At 41.2% G+C, this 25168-nt stretch overlaps 1 protein-coding gene across 2 annotated transcripts in view; it reads right to left on the reverse strand.

The window, feature by feature from the left end:
• Positions 1-13408: 13408 nt before the first annotated feature.
• The window catches only part of LOC126284493 (uncharacterized), an 80983-nt gene continuing 69223 nt past the window's right edge, over positions 13409-25168 (reverse strand). For both annotated transcript variants that reach the window (XM_049983456.1, XM_049983457.1), the window contains exon 11: positions 13409-13657. The gene's annotated coding sequence lies outside the window, so the exon portion shown is untranslated. The remainder of the gene's footprint in view (positions 13658-25168) is intronic.

Consider the following 25168-nt stretch of genomic DNA (forward strand, 5'->3'; position numbering starts at 1 on the left):
GTTTCCATAGTTGATAGTCTCTCAGATTTGATAAAGGCATCTATGAGGGCTATTTTGTAGCTGCAAATGGTATTTCTACATCAGCACATTGGGTTTATACTGTGCTATGTACAACCACACAAATATGCTTCAGAGTTGAAGCAAACAATCTAGGGTCTGTATTGATTCCAGTTTCTTCCTTGCTTCATCATAAGATATTTTCCAAGGCACACTTCAGATTGTCATTGCTTCACCCTGGGTAGTTTCTAGACTACATAAACTAAAGATGAGGAACACAGCATCCATGAATTGTGAGCAGCTGATCCACTATCCAATTGGTTGCTTTGCCTCAAGCACAATTCTATTGTGTCAACAATTTTGACAGTTATAACACTGCTTGGGATACAGAGTATAGGGTCTTAACATCGATACATCTCACTCTGAAATGATTAGGTAGTGTTAGAATGTCAAAAATGACAATGATATTGCTTTTCTGAATTACAGGTTTTTCTATTTTCACCATATTGCATACCTGTGAAACAATAACTTTCTAATTCACATGAACACCAGATCTTTGCACATTACAATACCCTGAAAAAACTAACAGTGTTGTGTAGTTCTGCAATGGCAGAGTGTTATACTAATGATTTTGGGGAGGTCAGTAGCTTGGCAGGGCATATTCAGCTCCAACTACAAGGATTCCGTTTCAGATTCTCTCGCCAGATAACTAACTTCTAGCAAGCCTCTTTGAATGTAAATGGGTGTTTGTTTTCTCCAAATGAATCTCTATCTCTGTTCACAATCAAAAATTCATTTGGAGATTTAACTGCCTCGATTGGAGATTGAAAGAGTAATTGAGGTCGCCTCCGGAAAGTATTTTATATATGAACAAGACTCCATTTTTCAATAACATTTACAATTAAAGACTCTTCTGTCAACTGTACTTCTTGCCATCTGATGAAGCAGAAGGCTTAAAAGTATTCTTTGGATCAAGTATAATGTGCACTGGGTAACCCTGATATATCATTTTCTCCAAGAAAAGCTGGACGATGTTCGCTTTGGACAAGATATTTATTGGAACAATTAAAGTATGTTAGTGTGGTGAGCTGGTAAAGCACATTTAACACAAGCAGACTGACCTTTCCATATCACTGTAGTATGCACTAATTATTGGGACCTGAAGAAGTAGGGACACAAAATTTAATTGAAGCGTACACACGATATTGGTACATTAAAAGAATAACAGCACCAGTACCTGGCCCTATCAAAAAGTAGCAGGAATTTTTGTTTTTCTTAAAGAATCTTTATTTATTCATCAACATTAACTTTGTCCTCTTGAAAGTAACCCCCTTAGACAGAACACACTTGTGCCAGTGCTTTTTCCAATCTTGGATGCACTTCTGAACTTACTTTTCATTGTGGTCTTCAGATCCTTCAGCAATTCTTTTTTATCTCATCAATGGTGGCAAAATGACTTCCTTTTATTGTTCTCTTTAGCCTTGGGAATAGAAAGAATTCGCAAGGGATCATGTCCAGCAAATACAGAGGCTGAGGTAACATAATGGATTTGTTTTGTGAGAAAAAAAATCACAAACAAGCATTGAGGTGTGAGCAGGAGCATATCGTGATGCAATTACCATGAGTGGTTTTGCTGCAATTCTGGCCATTTTCTTTGGACTGCTTCACACCAATGGTGAGTAACTCCCAGATAGTATTCGTTATTGAACATATGATCATAAAGCAGGAACTCATGGTGCACTATCTCATAGTAATCAAAGAAAATATTGAGAAGAAGCTTCACGTGATCAAACTTGAATTTTTTTCAGTGTTGGCCCTTCAGATAGTTTCCATTGGGATGACTGGGCCTTGGTTTCAACATCATAGTTGATTACCAATGTTTTGTCACCTGTTATAATCTTCTTTAGAAGTTATGGTCTTTGTAAGTTTCATTCAGCACTTCCTGAGCGATGGCTACACAATGTCATTTTTGTTCATAATTCGACAGTTTTGGAACAAACTATGCTGCTACACATTTCATGCACCAAATATGTAAATAAAATTGCTTGGCATGAGACAAAGGATATGCCGATGTCAGGAGCGATCTCTACATGTCCAGGGTGATCATCATCTTCAATGTGTTCTCCGCCCTCTTTGAAACGTTTATACTACTCATAAACTCTTATCTTATACATAGCAGATTCACCAAAAGCCACAGTCAACAAATTGAAGGCAGTGCTGTACTTTATTCCATTTTTCAAGCAAAATTTGACGTAAATTCTTTGATCCCTCTTTTTCAAAAGTAAAAATTCATCCAGCACTTGAAAACACATACAACCTTTCCAACTCTCAACAACAAACTAAATATTAAAACAACTGAAAGTACAAACATACGTCAGGAACATGTGCGCCAATGAGATTTAAAAAAATAATAAAAATCAGATGTATAAAGCTGTCAAAATTAAAAAATTGCTCTTACTTTTTGTTCACATCTCATAGAGTGGTGTGGGTGAGAGAAGAAAGGATATGGGGAGAGAGGGATGACTGGAGGTAAAGGTGGCTGATGGCTGGGAGGGAGAGGCAGCAGGCACATGAGTAGGAATGTGGCTCACTCCAATGCAGGTAGAGATAGTTACATGTAGTGCACAATAATGCAAAGGAATGGACTGAGAGGGAGAGATACAACAGATGAAGAGGAGGACAGCATTGAGGGGCGGGGAGGGGGGGAGAGGGAATAGAAACAAGTGAACTAAGGGCCATTAAGTCAAGGGTGCATATGGTGTGCGATAAGGGATAGTGGAGATTGAAACCAAGAGATTTGCAGGATCAAAGTATGTGTTGTAATGACAATTCACTTCTAAGTAGCTCACAGAAGTTAGCTTGAGAAGGAATCAAGAAGACAGGTTGTGAAGCAGCTGTTAAAGCCAAACACAGTGAGCTTCGAACTGTACTCTTGGCCACGGTTCGAGTTCACTCATTTACTCAAGTGGACAGTCATGATTATCACATTTTTTCCTCCCTGAGAAAGTTAAAAATGAACGTTACCATGATGGTGCCTGCTCTACACCACTTTGAGGGCTACATACACAATGTACACTTACCATGCACAGATTCCTCAGTGTATATTCAGATGAGTGTATGTCTGATTTGGTAACTGAAGTACATGTACACTTTGAGACAACTCTCCACCACAACATCTTGCCATTTTCATGTCCATTCTTTGCTGCCCTAATACTGGGTTTGGATTATGTACTTCTAAGCAACATTGGATTTACAATTGTATACTCTTATCTTAATGAAGTGATGTGTGTTGAATGTGGCAGAGTTAATTTCAAGTTTGCATTGAAATGAATACAATATAATCAGTAATCTGCTAACCTGCTGGGATGTGAAATCATTTTAATTCACTTGATATAAAATAATGTGTGTTTGTGTGTGTGTGTGGGGGGGGGGGGGGGGGGGGGGGGAGGTTATAGGCACTCAGTGCCAAGTAGGAACAAGTGAGGTCAAAATGACAAACAAGGAAGAGCAAGTATCACACAAAGATATTCAATCTCTCCCAAGCTCACTCATTGTCATCCACACCATCGCAGTAGCTAAGATCCTTTAAGGTAGCATAAAAATTGACAGATGCCCAAAAACTGGCAATTAAAGGATGATGGATCGATGGAGAGGAGTGTATGGGCACACAACAGTAAGGTCATCAGTGCCCATTCAAAAACAAATTGAGGTGGATGTTAAGAAAATACCTAGAACAGGAAAAGAAAACAGAACATAAAACACAGGTAACAAAGGGTGTAAAACTACGTGCATACCCACACCGAAACATGGGATGAAGCACGACGTCAGCAGTAAAATATGGACGACAGAGGAAGAAAGTGGTAGAAGGAGCTAAAACAATACAGCAGATAGAAGTGACTGGCTGACCACAAGGGAAAAAAAAGGGGGGAGGAGCCTGCCACTCTGCAATCCACTGAAACCTCCAGCCTAAAAGTTTAGGCCAGAGTCCAGACACATCACTAAACTTTAAAATCCTACTTACACTCGTCTCACCATCAGCTAAAATATAGGGCAGATACCCACAAATTTTTGCTTCTGCATTGCAGCACAGTATAAAATGCAATCCATTAAAATGTGGTGGACAGAGATGTGCACACCACAAAATGGGAGATCCTCCTGCTGTGATAAAAAGCTAGGTGAGAGGACAGTGCCCAATCCGAAGATGCATGAGGGTCACTTCATTCTGCCTGAGCAACCGGCAGCAGGAGCGCCACACCCAAGTGGTTGACTTCACCAACTGCAACATATTGGCCATTACCTCTAGCCATCCTTCCTCCCACAACTGCATGCACTTCCTATGGAGTACATAAACGACAGCCTGCAAAGGAATAGAACTCTTGTGTCACATCCTGCTCTCTGCAGGCCTCCTTGGCAGCCCGATCGGCCTGTTCATTGCCCCATATTCCAACATGACCTGGCACCCAGCAGAATGACACCTGCTTACCCCGCCATTGGAGCAAGTACAGTTGGTCACATATCAGCTAGACCAACTCCTCAGCTGGGTACGGATTCTGCAACGATTGTAAGAGACTAAGGGAATCGGAGCAGATGAGAAACCAATTTCCCCGAAAACGATGCATCTGCTCCAGTTACTTCAGGATCGTGTGGAGCTCGCTGTGAAAATGGTATATTCATTAGGCAGGCGAATCTGGGTGACTCGTTAGGGAACACTATAGAGCAGACAAAGGAATTCCCTTGTTTGGAGCCATCAGTGTAAATGATGGTAAAGCCATGATGCACAATTTTTTTTTTTTTTTAAAAGAAGATTGGAATGTAAAATCTGGCGTACTATCTTTCTTAAAACTAGTCAAATCTAAAATAAGTCTGGGTCTCTGAAGGAGCCAAGGTGGAAATCTGCTCCAACCTTGACATAAAACATTAAGACCAGCCATAGCCATCTCAAAAAGGCAATCCTGTGCACGAATCCTGTAGGGCCTCGTTGCTCATTGCCACTTATGAGAAAGCTGTGCCAGAGGAAGCTGAGCTACGGTATGGTATGCAGGTGTGTACATAGTTTTATAGGCCTGGCACACCGTAAGCAGCTGTCTTTGCATATGAAGTGGCGGTTCACCACCCTCCACACAGAGGATTGGTATGGGACTTGTTCTGAATGCCCCGATGGCCAACCTAATCCCTTCAAGGTGCACAACGTCCAGCATTTTTAAATAAGGTCTTGCAGACCATACACTGAGCACCCATAATCGAGCCGAGATCACACAAATGCCCTGTAAAACTGGACCAAACAACTCCTGTCTGCTCCCCATGTACTGTGACTACGACATTTTAAAATACTTAAGGCCTTAAGTGACTGTTATTTCAGGTCTCTAAGATGTGATAACCACGTAAGCTTAGACTAAAAAATGAGACCCAGAAGTCTCACTGTGTTTGTGTGCCCGTCATTCTCAACTCAGGAAAAGAACGGTGCACACGCACGCCCACACATGCGCACACGCGCACACACGCACACAGGCTTCTCGGTGGAAAACTTAAAACCACTCTTCTGTGTCCAATCATCCAAACATCCAAGAGTATGTTGCAACTGACATATTGTCGTTGTGAGGCTTGAAGAAGAGCAAAACACAGAGAAATCATCCACAAACAAAGAACACTGGACAGGACATTTCACAATGGATGTAATGCTATTAACAGCTATAGCAAAGACAGTTACACTTAAAACGCTACCTTGAGGGATACCATTGTCCTGCTCAAGCGACCTGACACCAAAATGGCATTAAAAAGTGTGAGGAGGGTATCATTATTGCGACTTGTGAGATGCCGTAGCATACTGTAACAGATCCTGTCGTGACCAGGGGATGTGTCATGAGCTGCAGACTCGAAGTCCAAACTACACCTCTCAGCAACTGCTCTATGCCGCTGGAAACTGGGATCCTGACTAGCTGTTGCAGTAACTGTGGCAAAATATGCCACCATAGTCTGGGAAATGTCTCGTGGATCTGTGTGGAAGGTGCCATTATTCATTACAGCAGACATGGGGCACTTCCCTCCTGTCCCAGAAATTCTCCTGATGGTCTCCCACAGAATGGAACTATGGTGGAACGATTACTGGTGTTCAGGAACTGTTGCCATGACCTCTTCTTGCTCTCTTGAATAATTCGGCAACATTTTGCCCTCGGCACCCGAAAGGTTGCAAGATTCTCGGCAGTTGGCCGACAGTGGAACCTACGCAGACCCGCACATCTGGTCCTGATGCAGGGTGGCATTCGGCACTCCACCAAGAGACAGGTTGCCTCTTCTGGTGGCCCCTGGACTGTGGAATGGATGCTGCAGCAGCATGGTAGACCATTGTAGTTATATAATCCACCCATGTCTTGACATTCGCATAGTGTTCGAACTGGGCCAACTGGCTATAAAGTGTCCAGTTGGCTCTAATGAGCACCCGTTGTGGCAGTTTCCTTTCAGGGACCACGGCATCTGGCAGGTGAATCCAGATCGGGAAGTAATCAATTCCATGCAGGCCATCAACCACTTCCCATTGAGCACTGTGGGCAAGAGCTGGGGAGCAAAGTGAGAGATCAATGGCAGAGAATGACCCAGTCGCTGTGCAGAAGTGAGTGTTCTGTCTCGCATTTATCAAGTATGCACAGGATGACAGGAGAAGCCTCTCTACCTCTGGGACAGGGAATTGCAGGGCCCCGAAGCACATTGTGGGCATTAAAATCACCACAGATGATGAATAGGTGGGGGGAGCTCAGTAATAAGGTCGCTGAGGGCCTCTTCATCGAGTGCATCATGTGAGGCCAAGTAAAGGGAACATATAGTCAATGGATGATGCATGTGCACGGACACAGCAACAGCTTGTAAAGTAATTGTGAGTGAGATAGGCGAGGAGTGGTAGTCCATCTTGACAAAATACCGACACCTCCTCTAGCTCTCTCTTTCCATGCAGGTCGTCCTTTTTGTGGAGTGTATAGCCTCATAGCTGAGGGGCATATGATGGATGGAAATAACTCTCCTGGAGACACAGACACAGTGGTCTACTCTGAGATAGTAGACCAAGTTCCTCCACATACGTCCTGAACCCCTGTAAGTTCCACTTAAGTATGGGAGACATCTACGACAGGGGTAGCACCTTCATCTTTCTGCTGGGGTGGGGAGACTGCAGCAGATGAAGAGGTAGTTGTGGGGCAAGATGATTGCCCCGCACACGTCATACTCCATCAGCTCCGGAGAAGAGTCAGATGAAGAATCAGCCAAAATAACATTGACATGGTTAGATGGTTTACCACGTGATTTGACCTGCTGTTGCTGCTTTATAGGAGCTTTTTGCGGTTTAGTGGGCTTTGGTGGAGCCAATGTGGGAGTGGTAATGGCCTCAACTGTTGGAGGCACCAGGGTCTGGCCCAAGTTGACCACTGTACCTTTGTCTGTCATTCAAGTAGAGGCTACAGGCTCTGAAACACTTGTTGCCTTGCAGGTGCACTGACATCTGCAGGTATTAGTACCAACACTCACCACCTCCATCTGTGTAGAGGCATTCGCTTTTGGATTAGGCTTCTGAACCATTGACGCAAAAGATGTAGCAAATGTGGGAGGCTGCATCAACTTGTAGATCCTTTTGGCATAACCATAGGGGATACGCTTGGCTGTTTTTGTTCCCTGGACTTTGTGTTCCTCTAAAAAGATTCGTCAGTTCCTACTCCAAACAGGGTGGTTTCCAGAGCATTTGATACAGTTGGCTGGAGACAAGCAACCAACTCCCTCATGAGCAGCCTTGCCAGTTGCCACAAGTCACTTTGCCTTTACACCCTAAGATGGTATGTCCAAAATGCTGGCATTGAAAACAGCACATAGGGACTGGGAAATAAGGCCTCACACTAAGACGAAGGAAGCCAACCTTTACATGCTCAGGAAGTTTCATGCTACTGACGGTCAGAATAAAGGAGTCAGATTTGATACGAGTGTCATCAACCTTCTTCATGATATGTTTCATGTCAACTATACCTTCCAGAGGCCTCTCACATTGCAGTTCCTCCTTGAAAATGTCAACCAGATCCCTGCATGTCACAATACCTTTGCTATAATTCAAGGTGCTATGCAGTTCAGTGTCTATGGCCTATTCCCCGAGGCATTTAGCAGTTTGGAGGTTAGCTGCCTGCTGGGAAGTGGAAGTCTCCATTAGCGAAGTCCCATTGCACAAGCGTTTTAACGATTTTAAGGAGCCACAGATTCCCTCCAAACCCTTTTGTATATAGAAGGGTGAAACCTTCTCAAAACTACCCTCCTTCCATTTCACTACGAGAAACACATTCTGAGGACCAGAATGCATTCTGTTACTAGAGTCTGGACATGTCAAAGAAGTGCTGGTGTCATGGTGACTGACTTCATGAGCCTGGTTGATAGACTGGGTGTTGGAACCTTCCAGCAGCCCACCCTTTCCACTGGGAGGAGGAAAAGATTTCGGTGGTTCTATTTTTCCCATAAACAGCTAGGGAAGTAAGGATCCACTCAGAGCCCTGCATGGCTGAGTAGGCCTTATACAACTGAGGTGCAGCAGGTTCCCCAGAGGTTGCCCGCTAACGACTGTTCCACCTCAGCAACCATGCATCTCCTCAGCACGCAGCACACCTTAAGTTTGAGGGTTTTCTTTATAGTGGTTTATTCCGTCTTCGCGATCCGGGCAGTCAAGCCAAGATCCCCATTCCCTGAGACACATTATGTTCCACCACCACACCACACAGTGGTTGCTGAAACATGCCCGGAGCTTACGGTGCCATGAGACTGACGGCGCTTAACAGTCCCCAGCCCAGGAACCCTGGCATCGCCAAGCCCATACTCAGCCAACAAACACTGAGCCCCTGAGAGCGGTAATTGAAGGAGGAAAGCTAAAATAATTACACATGGAAATGTGACTGGCTGACCACTGACACCTTGATAACACAATAAAAACATCTCCTTCCAATTTTAGGGAACAAGTCAGACATTTCATAATACCTTAAAGTACGTACCACATTTGTGTGGTAGGAATATAAAACATAGTCTACTAAAGTGTGGCATACTATGATGTGTACACTAAAAGCACCACACACCGGAGGGTCCTCTTGCTGGAGCATGCAGCCATGCATCTGAGGGACGTGTCATATGCGAAGACTACTTAAAAGGACCTCATCCTGTCTGCATGGTTGGAAGGATGAGTGCCACGGCCGAAAAGTAGGCTTTACCAGATGCACCTTATTTTCTTTCACTTCCAGCCACTCTTCTTCCCATCAGCGTGCAACTCTGTCCCTCAACAGTGGTGTGATAGCACGCGGACCGATGGCACACTGAACTACATGAGAACAGTGATATGCCTCCTTGGCCACTACAGCTGCCGTTTCATTTCCCATAATAGCCACATGCCCTGGCACACAGCAGAAAGACATCATTTCCCTAGCCTTTGAAAAGAAGGAAAAGGATGTTCTGCATATCCGGACTACTTTACCTGCTGCCTACACTTACCCACACCAAGTGATTCCAGCACTCACTTCACACAGATCCAAAGCAGACTTATACCTCATGGACAATTGGAGAAAAGGTATTCCATAGCTGGATGAGCAACAGTGTGGTATGCTGGTAAATTGGGAGCAGTGAGGGGCTTATACACTTGATGCACCATGACGAATTGCTGCCCAGATTGTGAGCAGCAGTTCTCTAGCCTCAGCACAGAGACTGTGGATGGGACTAGTCTTGCAAGCATCCATGATCAGAGTCCCTCGTGGTGGATAGCATCTATGATCTTCAGGTAAGGTCTCACTGACCCATACACTGTGCATCAATAGCGTAGCCACAATCACACAAAACCCCTATAAAATGGAGCAGACACACACTAACTGCTCCTCAAGATGTGTGGCTAACACACTTTAAGATATTAAGCATTCCCTGTGTCCTTGCCTTCAGGTCCTTTGGTGTGGAGCCATGACAGTTTTGAATCAAAAATGAGGCCCAGAAATCTTCCAGAGTTTTTAAAATTTAGAAAGGGGTCCCTCATATGCAAGCCAGGTAAATAAAAAATATGAAATGAACAATTACAAATTAACACATGGACACACACTTATCCGTAGAAAATTGAAACCCCCATCTCTGCAGATCACTCCTCCAGTCTCTTCACTGTAAGTTGCGGCTGCAGCAGTGCTTGAGGAACAAAAAACAAAAAAAAAAAAAAAAAACAAAAAAAAAAAATGCTCCTAAATCATCCACAAATAAGGAGCATTACACAGGACTCCTTACCACAGATGTTATACTATTAATAGATCTAGTACAGAGGGTGACAATTAAAACACATCATGGGGAACATCATTCTCTTGCTGAAAACTGACAGCATGTCACTAAATTTGTATCTAAAGAAGTTTCTACATAAGAAAGATTAAATGTAGATAGAGAGATGGCCACAAAAGCCCCACTGACAGAGCTGTCATACAATAATGTGCCTACGAGTGGTGTAATATGCCTCACTGGTGTCAAAGAATGTCCTTATCGAGGTCTTTCATAGCACTGGACTAACAAAACATTGCACCTCATGAATAATCTGTCACCCACTTTACTTTATAAATAAATTCTGGTTGCCGTTCTTCCATTTAATCATTTTTCTGATCCTGCAATGCAGCATTGTGGAGCAGTGTTGTTCGACTTCTTCAATCTGTTGTGTATGTGGATGCCAGAAGAGAGCTTTAACCTGTTCAAGCTGCCAAACGATGCATATGATTTAGTGTCAGCTCTTCTGTATTTTATATACAACATTATTCTTGTACAGGTTTGTTTACAATAGCATGTTTACAGATCTGTCTAACTTCGTAGCTCAATGACAAACTACAACATATATATGGCTTGCTATGACATCAGCTGTCAAGTTCATTAAATCAATGAATGACATTTTTATGTAACCAACTTTCTACTCTTTTTAATTGTTTACATTCTTGCATATGCTGCTTTGCTCCTTGGTCTCCAAGCACTGTCAATCCCTGACACCCACAGAACAAACTCTTTGCTACAGCTGGTGGAGGAGTTTATTAGCTGGCATGCCTTGGCAACATCCGGAGCTGATATAACTTACACTTCACCTACACATCCATAAAACAAGACTGCATACAATGGGAAGTCTCACATTTAATAGTTACCTAAGAGTATTTTTCTGACCTGCTCAAACATCTTTCCTTGGCCTAAGAGAATAAAAGTGTAACATGTTATTGCATAGAACCCCGTATTACACTGCACTGTACAACAGTGTTTGTGTATGGCAGCGTGCTGAATAGATGAATCTAACAGGGTCAGGATTTTGACAGTGGATCAACATCTCTAAAACCCACACTGACAGTGGTTGAGGAACTGCCTGGCCACTAATATCCAAACCAAATGATGGTTGATCGTTTGCTCCAATATCTTTCTTACATAGCCCATTAAGGCAACACTCCAGTAACTATTGGCACATGTTTAGTCCTTTCATAGCTCAAGGACAGCTATCAAAATTGCATCTCTGCATTAGTTAGGGAATTATCCTGTCTGCCATACAGAATTAAAATGTTGTAGGAGGATGTCCTCTGACACTGTTTGCAAGTTTTGCAACATGATGTATCAGATCTGGCAACAATGAGATGAAGTATCGTGAACCTCAGACAGTGCCGAATCCAGCTCCCAAATGGAGAAAGAACAGTTGAAGAATTCATTGGGCCGAAGTTCAAACCACCCCTCTCCACGGTGGCACAGCAGTGGTGGAATGCCAGATCCTTGTTGGCACTGGCAGTAGTCATCATGAAATGCTCTACTGTTGTTTGGGCGATGTCAAGGCAGACGCTGTATTCCACCATCTCTGGAACCAAAGTGTTAGAACCAGAAGATAGAATGAGGTGTACATGGTCTTGATGATTTACAAACTGTCTCTTCTGTAGTTAGCATTTCCCATCTGGTATGTTTCCCATAATGTTCTTCGTGGGAATGATGGCAGCGATAGTGATAGTGGTAGCCACAGTGCTGATCTGTTTACCTGAACCTGTCTTTTGAGGTATTAGAAGTTTCCCAATAACAACCACCATGGCATTTTCTAATTTTCCAGTGGTTGGTGGGAGGGGACTATGGCTTCAGAATAACAGCATATTCCCAACTGCTGTGACAAACACAGGTGTGCCTTGTATGGTCTGAAAGTGTTGTACTACTGAATGTAAGGATTAAAGAATCCAATTCGACCAGTTCAACATTACCCTTTTCATTATATTTTGTGCGCCCACAACACCTTCATAACCCTTTTCACCTGTCATATCCTCTTCGGCAAATCAGCAATGTTTCTGCATGACTCAACACCTTTGTGTAGTTCAAAGGATTTTGTGGTCCTTTTCTGATTGCATATTCCCAGAACAATTTAACTTTCTGAAAGTTTGTTACTAGTTGTGAACTGCAAGTTTCAACCAACAGGGTCCCATTCCATAATCAACTCACAGATTTTAAAATGCTAATAATTAATTTTAAAGTGGCTGCAATGCCCTCTGAACTCTTTTGTATGTAGAAAGGTGAAACTTTCTCAAAACTGTCCTCTTTTCTTTTAGATATTAAAAACACATTTTGTCTAGCAGTATGAGTTCTGTTAATACAAACGTAAGTATTTGAATTACATCCCATGGCAAGAGGACTAATGACATGAGCCCTCTTCTTAGGTTGGATGTTGATTCGCAGCAATGGTTCACCCATTTCACTGGGAGTTTGAAAGAAGAAGTCCGAGGATTCCATCTCAGTCCCACAAACAGTTAGGTAAATAACAGACCACCCAGACCCCTGCACACTTGGATAAGCCTTATACAACTGAGGTGTGGCTGTTTCTCCAACGGTTGCCTGCTAATGGCTGCTGCACCTCAAAGCCATGTCTCTCACAACTGTGCAGCACACCTAAAGATTGAGGCATTTTTATAGAGGTTTCTACCATCCTCATGACCCAGTCAATTAAGGCAAGATCCCCAATTCTGTGTGTTCACATAACATTCCACCACAGTGGTCACTGACGCATACACAAAGCTTACAGTTACAGAGGACTAGTGGCACTCACCATCCCTAGCTCTTGAAACTAGCTTTGCCAATCTTGTACCCAGCAAATGAAACCTGAGATCTCTAAGGTGCCCACCATTTAGAACAAACAGGGGGAGGAGGGGCACGTGGCTCCATCCACCACCACCACCACCCTGCTACAAAGTAATAACTTACCGCAATCTGGAGGCTGAGTTTGGGTGCAAAGTACATAACAACACCATAGCTAATGCTTTACAAGATTCTGTGATACATGCTCACAAATGATTTCAGTGGTGCCTGTTCCACAATTTAAAAATATAGCCATGTCACGTATCCAAACTGCAATCAGGGGAAAAACAAGATATGGAAGAAGCAAGGAATAAAGGTCTTTCAGTAACATGATCTTTAATCCATAAAGTCATATAAAATACTGTAGAGTCATGTAATAACATAACAGTCTTCATGAGTGATGATATAACATATGAATATGGCTGTACAAAACATTTTTGTTGACGTCCTTCCAGCTAACATAAACAAATAGCCTTCTTTATAGCAGTACACAGCTTAGCTGAGCATTAATTTGTTTCCATGTGGGAAGCCCAGAATGACATTTAACACACGAGCTGGTAGGTATGTCCTGAAATAAGATGGAAAAAATATTTAAACTTTTCTCTTTTTCTTCATTTTTGTGCAACTATTATTAATACTGAAGCTATTAAAAATGAACTAAGTAGTTTAGTTAATTTTATATGCATACTAATAATAGAAATGCATGTCAAAGAGAATCATATGCTGTGCACTCCATGTTGGAATGCAATCCCAACACGTAGTCCTGATGAGAAACTATCATGGTCATAAAAGATGGAACTGAGAGTCTGTTTTGACCTCACCAAAGAAATAACCTCAGCCTCCATCTAACGTGATTTACAGAAATGATAGAAAATGTGTATCATAATTTCTAGATAGAGACTGGAACTACATTCCTGAATAAGACCCCAGCCTCTTAATCATTGCATTATCTCACTCATTCTCTTAAGTACAGTCAGCAATATGTAAGGATAATTTGTCCATCCTGTAGTCTACTCATATTGCTATGAAGTTAAATTAATCTGCCATTCACTGAAACATTTAGTTTCAAATCTGTAATATCTGCTCACCAACACATAAATGTCAGCCACTATTACACAATTAAAATGTGCAGTGATGCTGCAAACCAAATCAGAATTAAAATTCAGATCCATGCCTTGCAAGAAGATACTGTCATTCTACAGGAACCATCCAAGCTTCACTCTGCCATTGTAACTCCTGCAGTTGCCAGCATGGTTTACATCTACATATTGTGCAACAATATATGCAGATGTGATCATATCATCATAGATCCATTTTCCACAGATGATTCTCGTGATACCCAATAATTACTGAATTCTCATATTACAAGAGTTACACAAATCTATTTAAAATTTACACAGCTGCATGCTGCTGAAATAATGCTGAACTTTAGTAATATGTGATAAATGAAACTCCATGATGGAAAGTAATATTTACATTGGGATGGATCAGAACTTAGCAGATAGAAGAAATAACTAATAGTTGACAGGCAAGTAGAAAAGATGGAAAATTTCAAACCTTTCAAACAAAGCTCTCTTTCAGTGCTTTCAACTCAGTACTTGAAAGAAACTCTTAGTTCCACTGTACTATGACAGTATAGCTGAATACAATTCACAGTTTCCTCATTCCCCAAATTAAGTCTCACACAAACCTCAAACACACAGTTTACAGAAAGTAATTGTCTCTTTCCAGTACTGGACATGAAAATTATAGAACCAAACAGTGCAATTACCTATGACGCCTTTAGCAAACAGATGAACTCTCAAAAGTCTAACAGCATGCAAAGTTAGTCTAGAATCCACATGTAATTCAATTTCCCACACTAGTCTTGGGAGCACATTATATCAGTATTTTCACAGTACTGAAAAGAACCTAAATATTCCTTTGGAGACAGATATATTTAAAAAGAATGTATAATATTTAATAGTTATATCTTTAGAAATGCGGCACTAGCATTTCAAGAAGTCATCCTTGGTCTAATTTAATTAATTTATAAATTTTTATTTCACCTAAAGCCCTCCTTTCCATCAGACCAGGAATAACACTATCAACATATACCAACATGCATCCAATAACACTTGCATTAATAATAACAATAAAGATAATAAAGGACATTAAGAAGAACAATAATATTCCTTACCTAAGAATGTCTGGAGTTGTGTTTAGTATTATCAGAAACAAAAGGAATAACAGGACTCTGATGAAATTTTTTGGTGGGGATGAGGATAGGAAGGGTGGGAAAGTGGGGAGGGGGGAAGGGGAGGGATTGTTAATGAGAGTGAGGTACGGACAAGTAAATGGGACACACAGCTCTTGTGATGGAAGACAAACCATTAGATGCCTTTTGAACTTTGAAATAAATTCAATTTCTTTGATGTTTTGAGGAAGGTCATCCCAAAGTCAGGTTCCTGATACAGAAAAGGATTTTGAGAAACTGTTTGAGTTATGTAATGGAACAGAGTATTTTACTTTCTTGACAACAAGTATTTATGTTGTGCTGTAGTGTAAGAACTGGAGAGAAATAAGATGGACTGCAATGATTGAGCAGACAATAGAGGAAACACAGGGTATGGTAGTCTCTACATCTATCACAGTCTGGGTGACATAGTCGAAATAGCAAATGTCACTAATGTATAATATACAAGCACTCAATGCCAGTTCAGGCCGATGCGAGTTCTCAAACGAAAGGCTTTGCAGAATACGATCACCATAACATCATCATCATCATCATCATCATCATCATAAAAAAAGAACCGAATCAACTCAACATCCAACTTGGAAACTAATCTTGCACCGTGCATTGCTACAGCAGTCTTACCTAGTAGGCAGGGTCTAGTTCTGCCAAAGTAGTTACATGGGGCTAGGTAAGAAATTCTTGGTCTGGCAGCATAAGATTGTGTTTTTAGATGAAAATGCACTTATTTTTCAACACAGCCCTGTTTCAGTCCAATTAACTTTGTCCAATACTCTTCCAGTGAATATATTCTATCAACAAAGTGCAGTTCTGGACAGTCTGCAAAATATTCACATACCTTTGCACTGACATGCCTTCTTAACTGGCCTCAAAACATTTCATTCGTTAGATAATGGAATGAGCAGAAATAAGACAAAAGTCAGAAAACCTTAATCCTATGAAAAGGATAGACATTACAGTCTGTACTTCAAATACCTCAATTTTCCCACTGTTAAAGAACATCGTGAAATAAGATTTCTTCTTTGTTTCAGAAAGCTTAAATAGTAGTCATTCATTATTAATTTATATTTTAATAATAAGCACAGTTGCAAACCAGAAAATGGTGGACACAACTTGCTGTGCTAGATCGTTTGGAATGAACATGGCCAATTTGGCACCTACCAGACAACTGTGCAACTGAAGGCAATCTCTCACGAGGAGCGTCATCCCACTGCACAAGAACGTAACCACCTCAATAGACTGTATTTAATTCTTTCGCTTCTGTGCATCTTCTGTGAAACTTTCTTTTAAATTCAGGTTATTATAGCATTAAGTGACTTCTTTGACATTTCAAGTTGTAGGATATAAATTTCATAACACTCAATAGCATTTTTCTTTTAAGGAGAAAATTTATGCTGGATGTCCTTCGTAAGATTCATCAGGCAATTAATCTGATGTTTTAGCAGATATTTGAAATTTAGCTTCTGCAGTTTGTATACGAAATCACTACAAACGAAGGAAGAAAAAGGAAGGGAGATTGGGTTGGTCATCCCATCAACATTGAGGTCATTAGAGAGGGAGCACAAGCTCGTATTGTGTCAGGGGTGGGGTAGGAAATCAGCCATGCCCTTTCAGATGAATCATCTTGGCATTTGTTTGGAGTAATTTACAGGAATCACAGAAAACCTAAATCTGGATGGCAGGGCTTGGGCATGAACCTTCGTCCTCCCAAATGTGAGTTCAGTGTGCCAACCACTGTGCTCGGTACTCGTCACATGTTCCACATGATACCCAGTGTCAGCAGGCAGCATCAGTTTGTTTCTCATCAAAAACAAAACTGTGTCAAAGTAGTGTAGTGTGACAATTGCTTTAAGACTGCACATTAAAAAATAACAGGAAGAACAACCAGTACCTCAGCAGCAAAATACCATGGTAGCAGCAGACAGATGGCATGGGACAAGTCAGCATATATGAGAGGACAAGTCAATCAAGAACGTCATAGCAAATATTTTTTACCAACCTTTTGATGTCCGCTGCTGTTGTTATCGATAGCATTGGAGACTGATCAAGGCACTGCTAAAAAGCGCCATACAGTATTACTTTGAAGACATTTTATGTATTCCTAACTGTGTAATATTCAATAGATTTTGATAAGCTTTGGAATTAATGAATCAGTTCCAGTGTCGTCATACTATTGCCATATCAGAAACTTTCGTTTGCCCAGTCTCACTTGCTCAATGTGCTCCATACCAACTGGCAGCCTGTACCATTCTGTATATCTGTCTGCTACTGACACATGACAATGCTACTCAGTCACTATTGAAGTGCTGAATATTCTTCATATTTTACTGTCCCTGTTAATATAAATCAACAAACCGAATATCACATTAGACTGTTTTGGGAACAGTTTATCAAACAGACATACACTATATGATCAAAAGTATCCGGCCACCACCAACAACATATTGTTGTTGTTGTTGTTGTTGTTGTTGTTGTTGTGGTCTTCAGTCCTGGGACTGGTTTGATGCAGCTCTCCATGCTAATCTATCCTGTGCAAGCTCCTTCATCTCCCAGTACATACTGCAACCTACATCCTTCTGAATCTGCTTAGTGTAGTCATCTCTTGGTCTCCCTCTACGATTTTTACCTTCCACGCTGCCCTCCAATGTTAAATTTGTGATCCCTTGATGCCTCAGGACATGACCTACCAACCGATCCCTTCTTCTAGACAAGTTGTGCCACAAACTTCTCTTCTCCCCAATCCTATTCAATACCTCCTCATTAGTTACGTGATCTACCCATCTAATCTTCAGTATTCTTCTGTAGCACCACATTTCGAAAACTTCTATTCTCTTCTTGTCCAAACTATTTATTGTCCATGTTTCACTTCCATACATGGCTACACTCCAAACAAATACTTTCAGGAACGACTTCCTGACATTTAAATCTATACTCGATGTTAACAAATTTCTCTTCTTCAGAAACGCTTTCCTTGCCATTGCCAGTCTACATTTTATATCATCTCTGCTTTGACCATCATCAGTTATTTTGCTCCCCAAATAGCAAAACTCCTTTACTACTTTAAGTGTCTCATTTCCTAATCTAATTCCCTCAGCATCACCCAACTTAATTCGACTACATTCCATTATCCTTGTTTTGCTTTTGTTGATGTTCATTTTATACCCTACTTTCAACACATTGTCCATTCCGTTCAACTGCTCTTCCAAGTCCTTTGCCGTCTTTGACAGAATTACAATGCCATCGGCGAACCTCAAAGTTTTTATTTCTTCTCCCTGGATTTTAATACCTACTCCAATTTTTTCTTTTGTTTCCTTTACTGCTTGCTCAATATACAGATTGAATAACATTGGGGAGAGGCTACAACCCTGTCTCACTCCCTTCCCAACCACTGCTTCCCTTTCATGCCCCTCGCCTCTTATAACTGCCATTTGGTTTCTGTACAAATTGTAAATAGCCTTCCGCTCCCTGTATTTTACCCCTGCCACCTTTAGATTTGAAAGAGAGTATTCCAGTCAACATTGTCAAAAGCTTTCTCTAAGTCTACAAATGCTAGAAACGTAGGTTTGCCTTTCCGTAATCTTTCTTTTAAGATATGTCGTAAGGTCAGTATGGCCTCACATGTTCCAGCATTTCTACGGAATCCAAACTGATCTTCCCCGAGGTCGGCTTCACCAGTTTTTCCATTGGTCTGTAAATAATTCGCGTTAGTATTTTGCAGCTGTGACTTATTAAACTGATAGTTCGGTAATTTTCACATCTGTCAACACCTGCTTTCTTTGGGATTGGAATTATTATATTCTTCTTGAAGTCTGAGGGTATTTCGCCTGTCTCATACATCTTGCTCACAAGATGGTAGAGTTTTGTCAGGACTGGCTCTCCCAAGGCCGTCAGTAGTTCTAATGGAATGTTGTCTATCCCCAGAGCCTTGTTTCGACTCAGGTCCTTCAGTGCTCTTCAAACTCTTCACGCAGTATCGTATCTCCCATTTCATCTTCATCTACATCCTCTTCTATTTCCATAATATTGTCCTCAAGTACATCGCCCTTGTATAGACCCTCTATATACTCCTTCCACCTTCCTGCTTTCCCCTCTTTGCTTAGAACTGGGTTTCCATCTGAGTTCTTGATATTCATACAAGTGGCTCTCTTTTCTCCAAAGGTCTCTTTAATTTTCCTGTAGGCTGTATCTATCTTACCCCTAGTGAGATAAGCCTCTACATCCTTACATTTGTCCTCTAGCCATCCCTGCTTAGCCGTTTTGCACTTCGTGTCGATCTCATTTTTCAAACGTTTGTATTCCCTTTTGCCTGCTTCATTTACTGCATTTTTATATTTTCTCCTTTCATCAATTAAATTCAATATTTCTTCTGTTACCCAAGGATTTCTACTAGCCCTCGCCTTTTTACCTACTTGATCCTCTGCTGCTTTCACTACTTCATCCCTCAAAGCTACCCATTCTTCTTCTACTGTATTTCTTTCCCCCATTCCTGTCAATTGTTCCCATATGCTCTCCCTGAAACTCTGTACAACCTCTGGTTCTTTCAGTTTATTCAGGTCCCATCTCCTTAAATACCCACCTTTTTGCAGTTTCTTCAGTTTTAATATACAGGTCACAACCAATAGATTGTCATCAGAGTCCACACCTGCCCCTGGAAATGTCCTACAATTTAAAACCTGGTTCGTAAATCTCTGTCTTACCATTATATAATCTATCTGATACCTTTTAGTATCTCCGGGATTCTTCCATATATACAACCTTCTTTTATGATTCTTGAACCAAGTGTTAGCTATGATTAAGTTATGCTCTGTGCAAAATTCTAACAGACGGCTTCCTCTTTCATTTCTTAGCCCCAATCCATATTCACCTACTATGTTTCCTTCTCTCCCTTTTTCTACTGTCGAATTCCAGTCACCCATGACTATTAAATTTTCGTCTCCCTTCACTACCTGAATAATTTCTTTTATCTTATCACACATTTCTTCAATTTCTTCGCCATCTGCAGAGCTAGTCGGCATATAAACCTGTAGTACTGTAGTAGGCATGGGCTTCGTGTCTATTTTGGCCACAATAATGCGTTCACTATGCTGTTTGTGGTAGCTTACCCGCACTCCTATTTTTTTTATTCATTATTACTCCTGCATTACCCCTATTTGATTTTGTATTTATAACCCTGTATTCACCTGACCAGAAGTATTGTTCCTCCTGCCACCGAACTTCACTAATTTCCACTATATCTAACTTTAACCTATCCATTTCCCTTTTTAAATTTTCTAACCTACCTGCCCGATTAAGGGAGCTGACATTCCACACTCCGATCCGTAGAACACCAGTTTTCTTTCTCCTGATAACGACGTCCTCTTGAGTAGTCCCCGCCGGGAAATCCGAATGGGGGACTATTTTACCTCCGGAATAATTTACCCAAGAGGACGCCATCATCATTTAACCATACAGTAAAGCTGCATGCCCTCGGGAAAAATTACGGCTGTAGTTTCCCCTTGCTTTCAGCCGTTCGCAGTACCGTAACAGCAAGGCCGTTTTGGTTAGTGTTACAAGGCCAGATCAGTCAATCATCCAGACTGTTGCCCCTGCAACTACTGAAAAGGCTACTGCCCCTCTTCAGGAACCACACGTTTGCCTGGCCTCTCAACAGATACCCCTCCGTTGTGGTTGCACCTACGGTACGACTATCTGTATCATTGAGGCACGCAAGCCTCCCCACCAACGGCGAGGTCCATGGTTCATGTGGGGGGGGGGGGGGGGGGTCCCAACAACATAAGTTTTTCATATTAGGTGCATTGTGCTGCCACCTACTGCCATATCAGCAATCTCCTGTTGACTGACAGAGACCACCAACAGTTGAAGAGGGTCGTAATGTGTAATAGACAAACATCTATCCAAACCATCACAGGAATTACAAACTGCATCAGGATCCACTGCAAATACTAAGACAGTTAGAAAGGAGGTGGGAAAACTTGGATTTTGTGGTCGAGCGGCTGTTCATAAGCCACGCATTACGCCGGTAAATGCCAAATGATGCCTCACTTGGTGTAAGGAGTGTAAACATTGGACAGTGGAAAAACGTTATGTGGAGTGACAAATCACGGTACACAATGGCAGGGTAGGGGTGTGGTGAATGCCCTATGAACGTCATCTGCCAGCGTGTGTAGTGCCAACAGTAAAATTTGGAGGTGATGGTGTTATGGTGTAGTCGTATTTTTCATGGAGGGGGCTTGCAACCCTTGTTGTTTTGTGTGGCACTATCACAGCACAGGCCTACATTGATGTTTTAAGCACCTTCTTGCTTCCCACTTTTGAAGAGCAATTTGGGGATGGCGATTGTATCTTTCAACATGATCGAGCACCTGTTCATAATGCACAGCCTGTGGCGAACTGGTTATATGATAACAACATCCCTGTAATGGACTGGCCTGCGCAGAATCCTGACCTGAACCCTATAGAACAACTTTGGGATGTTTTGGAACACCAACTTTGTTCCTGGCCTCACGGACTGACATCAATACTCCCCCGTAGTCCAGCACTCCGTGAAGAATGAGCTGCCATTCCCCACGAAACTTCCAGCGCCTGACTGAATGTATGCCCGCAAGAATGGAAGCAGTTATCAAGGCTAAGGGTGGTCCAACACGATATAGAAATTCCAGCATAACCAATGGAGGGCATCACAAACTTTTAAGTCATTTTCAGCCAGGAGTCTGGATACTTTTGATCACATAGTGTATGAAATTTAACAAAGAGAAATGAAAAGATGTTTTCCTGTAACACTGTACCTCACCTTAAAAACATAAAATGTACTTTCATTTGGACTGAGCTCATCCACATACCAGAAAAATTAAATTGTAAATATCTGTCAGAGAAACATGACTGAGCCACATTTGCACACAACTTTTTCCCAAAACTAGTTCAATAGAAAACCACATTTTTAAAAATCAAAATGAAATTGTTAACCGATCTTCCTTCCGGAAATCCTTAACATTCATCACTTTGTTCAACATTAAGGATTACAGTCAATATGTTGTTTCCCTTAGCTGTATGTTAGTGAGATCTCAGAATCAAGATTAGATCTATCTGTCATTAAGCTTTCTGACACAAAACGTGTCTTTCTGTCATCATAGATTATATGGTTACTGCATGCTCTTGCAGCTGAACAAGAAGAATGTATAGATTTAGATAGCTTGCCAGCAGCAGTCATAGTAGTGAAAGGAAATACTGTTTGGACCAAAGGAAGGGAGTTTCTGAAAACATCAAGGGCTAAATATCTATAATCCAAATAAAAAATTATGCAAAAGTTCAGTTTCTTAATAGGGCTGTCCAAAAAATTCCAGAACTTTGTCCACCAATTTTTTCTATGCTTAGCTTTTATTTATTGTACAAGGTCTCCCTCAAAATACTTTCCTGCACAATTGATATACAGCTCCCGTCACCGTCTCCACTTCCGGAAGCAGTCTTGGTATGCCTCTTGCTGGATTGTGTGAAATGCTGTCTGTGAATTTTCTTTTATCTTGTATATCATTACAAATCTTCAGAGTTTTCAATTTCAGAAATAAAGAAATATCTGCAGGGGCCAGGTCTTGAGAGTACGGAGGAAAAGGTAGCACAGTGATTCCATTTTTTGCACAATAGTCGTGCACCAACAGGGACGGATTTTCGGGTGTGTTATCATGATGCAAGAGCCATGAATTGTCTCACCACATTTCAGGCCATTTTCTTACCATGTTTTCTCACAGGCATCGCGACATATCCGGATAGAACCATCGATTAACAGTTTGTCCCTGTGGTAAGAATTCATGATGAACTAATCCTTCAAAATCAAATAGAACCATCGATTAACAGTTTGTCCCTGTGGTAAGAATTCATGATGAACTAATCCTTCAAAATCAAAGAAAACTATCAGCATGGCTTTGACATGTGACCTGATCTGATGAGCTTTTTTTTGTTCTCAGAGAAACTTTCCGTAGTCTATGTGAAGATTGAACATTGGTCTCAACATCATAGCCACAGACCCACATCTCATCGCCAATTATGATTCTCTTGAGGAGCAGCTCATCATCATTTGCGTGATCCAAAAGCTCTTCACAGATTTTGAGGTGAAGGTCCTTCTAGTCTCAACTCATGAGCCATGGGATGAACATGGCAGCAGCACAATGCATTCAAAGATTCTGGGTCTGGATTTCATGACGACCCAACTGAAATGTTACATTCTTCTGCAATCTCTCTATCAGTTAGTCTTCAATTCGCACAGTCTTCAATTCGCACACACAATTTTGTTGATGTTCCTGACATAAGCGTCATCAGTAGACATAGTAGGGTGTCCTGAACAACAGTCATCTTCAACTTCCATCCAGCCATTTTTAACTGTGTAAACCATTCGCAACACTGAGTACAGCTGAAGCACTCATCACTGTAGGCTTCCTGTACCATTTGGTGTGTCTCTGTAAAGGTTTCCTTGAGTTTCACACAAAATTTAATGCAAATGCATTGCTCCTCTAACCCTGCCATCCTGAAATTTGCAAACCGTGCGATACAATGTTCTACTCAATACACCATGGAACAATAACTAACACACAAGCAGCAATGAAACTTTCAGCAGTTACACATTAACCACACGTGCATGCAGGGATGTCATCCGCATTTTGCTCCAACACACCACTGGCGCAAAATTACAAACGCTCCAGAATTTTTTGAACAGACTTCATATTATAGCTGTGTAGAGAACCAAATTTGTGATCTATATGTCATTAGATAAAAATCAGAAAGAAATCAACATAAAAAAGTTATAATTTATGCAGTTAAATAACATATCATCGATGAAGAAACAATACCGCCGATTTTTCGTTTTTCAGTCAGATGATGTAGTTGACCGTACGCACGTCTACTCTTAACGCCATAATGACGAATTTTTAATTAATTACCATGAAAAAATTATCTATAACAATACTGCGTATGTGACACAGCAAATAAATAGATGGCAATACCGCGGAACTGTAGACAATTAAATACCGTGTATCTACAATCTATGGATACTGTAAACAATACCGCATAAATACAAATGCATGCACAGCCACAGCACATTGTTACTGCCTTATTACGTATTTAACAGTGCTTGAAAGTGGTTCCATGCTTGTAGCTTCATTCGTGATAATGGACAGCGATGTAGATGATCTTTTTACTGAAGAAGAAATTGTTTCCCAGCTGAAATCAGGCTTATGAAAGCGGAGAATCGTTCCTGAGAGAGACTGACAGTGGTAAGAAAATTATTTTATTATTCACCTTTCAATGTTAGTAGCACCGCAAGTGACTTATTGCGATACAAATCAGAACGTCCCACTTCACTCATTCTGTGCTTTATTCATTTCTGCCAAAGATTTCTAGACTGACCACTTTCTTGTAGGATCTCCCATAAATGCAGAACAAACAACAGGCGAGAAAAGCCGTAACGCTGAAGTTGCATTTTCCGAAGAAGAATTAATTTCGTATATGGGGTTTTTGGTTACTGTTCCTGCAACATCTAATGACGCAGGTAAATTTTCTTGGTATTATTGTTAATAATATTACTGATGCCGTCATTCTCATAAATACATGAATTTGAGTTTCATCTTTGTCTGCTTAAGTTAATATATAAATATTTTTCCATCTAGAAACTTCAGTGGCTGTATCCAACAATGCTCAAAATGAAACCACAGTCACTGTTTCCTCTAGAGACGACAGTACTTCACACTCATTGCTATGCAATGCTGCTCACTGTTTGCTAAACACTCTGGATAAATTATCGGAAGATCACGGGAGCAATAATGATGCTGACAGTGAAGGCCAAGAATTTTATGGTGACGT

The sequence above is a fragment of the Schistocerca gregaria genome, chromosome 8 (genome assembly GCF_023897955.1).
Source record: "Schistocerca gregaria isolate iqSchGreg1 chromosome 8, iqSchGreg1.2, whole genome shotgun sequence".
Taxonomy (NCBI): Eukaryota; Metazoa; Arthropoda; class Insecta; order Orthoptera; family Acrididae; genus Schistocerca; species Schistocerca gregaria.